The sequence below is a fragment of the Poecilia reticulata genome, linkage group LG17 (genome assembly GCF_000633615.1).
Source record: "Poecilia reticulata strain Guanapo linkage group LG17, Guppy_female_1.0+MT, whole genome shotgun sequence".
NCBI lineage: Eukaryota > Metazoa > Chordata > Actinopteri > Cyprinodontiformes > Poeciliidae > Poecilia > Poecilia reticulata.
The window spans coordinates 1753507-1754985 of NC_024347.1; the positions used below are offsets into that span (position 1 = coordinate 1753507).

The 1479-nt window shown below is 39.8% G+C and overlaps 1 protein-coding gene across 1 annotated transcript in view; it reads left to right on the forward strand.

Annotated features, from left to right (window-relative positions):
- The first annotated feature begins 686 nt into the window (after nt 1–686).
- Nucleotides 687–1479, forward strand: part of tgm1l1 (transglutaminase 1 like 1) — a 20121-nt gene continuing 19328 nt past the window's right edge. The window contains exon 1 of the mRNA XM_008433004.2: nt 687–864. The gene's annotated coding sequence lies outside the window, so the exon portion shown is untranslated. The remainder of the gene's footprint in view (nt 865–1479) is intronic.

The window sequence follows — 1479 nt, forward strand, 5'->3', positions numbered from 1 at the left end:
TCAGTTTTTACCGAGACAAAATATAAGTTCAGATTGCTAAAAGAAAACAATCAGGAAAGGCCCTTTAGCAGTGAAGCTCCAGTTTCAGATCAAATATCAGCTTAAGCTAACCGGCTGTGATGTGCAGCCAACCCCGATAAGATGCCGCCCTGGGCAGTGAGCCACCTAGCTCATATCAAAAACCCACCAACTTTAAATAGATTAAGGGTCACGATGGGATTTTGCTTGGAAGTTTTCTGTTGGCTAATAAAATAGAGGAGAAATGAAAGGGGAAGTTGCTCTTTTTTCCTTCTCTTTTTCTTTTGTAATCAAGTGATTCCCCCAAAATAGAAGGTAGTGCTGAATTTTGGTTTCTAAAGGTCAACTGGTCACACAAATCAGAAGGTTTTATTTGATCCGGATAAAGCACCTTATCTGCTCGTTCTCCAGTTTTCCCTCTGCTTTATTATAAAGTTATTGCATAATCCTGTCGATTTCACACACTAACACATATTAGCACATACGTGTACGCGCTCGTGCTACTCATCGCTCACCACGAGCGCACACTTGCCCTCTTTGACGCACCGCTTACCAAATCCTGCTTACTGGACCGGGACCTCCCGGCCCGGGGTGGGGTGACTTCCACTGCACCTCAGGGTGGGGTGACTTCCACTGCACCTCAGGGTGGGGCTCAGCATTGAGGCAGAGGGGCGTGTATTCGCTTTAAGTACAGCTGCTGCTCCTTCTTGGACATGAAAAAATTCAACACGGAGAGCGGCGAACGTCACGACAAAAAGTTTTCAGCAAAACTTTATTAGAGCGCCGCGTTGACACCCAGGAGGAATAAGAAGTTTTCACCGCTGACACGAAGAAGAATCCAGCCAGGTCAGATTCGATTCAACCTCTTTTTATTGATGTTTTTTTTWAATATTCAGTTTTATGTTCAAACGAAGCTTTATTCTGGTGTCCTGTAAGGACGTAAAATCTAAGATAATGTGTGATGCCAATTTATGAAATCTTCGCAAACCGTGGAGSTTCTCAATTTGTTCAGACTACCGGCTGTTTTCTGCTCTCTTCATTTTCCAAATTCAGTTTGAAAGTCGTTGGTTAAAGTCTTATCATCACTTTTTGGGTTGTAGCCAGCGAGCAGCGGCTTCTCCTTCAATTTTATTTTATTTTTAACGACARAGTATTGTTTGTAGCCCGTATTGAATTCAACATGCATACATTTTAGGGCAAGTTTTTGAAAACGAGCGATTTTGTACCAAAAATTAAGAATTTAATTGGTATACTTTACAACAAAATAAACGTATTGATAATGTTTTTCATTTTGAAATTATCGTAGGCTGTTAGTTCTTAAAATTGTCTGATTAAAATTCGCTTTCTTGAAAGTAACACGTAACATTATCTATCTATCTATCTATCTATCTATCTATCTATCTATCTATCTATCTATCTATCTATCTATCTATCTATCTATCTATCTATCTATCTATCTAT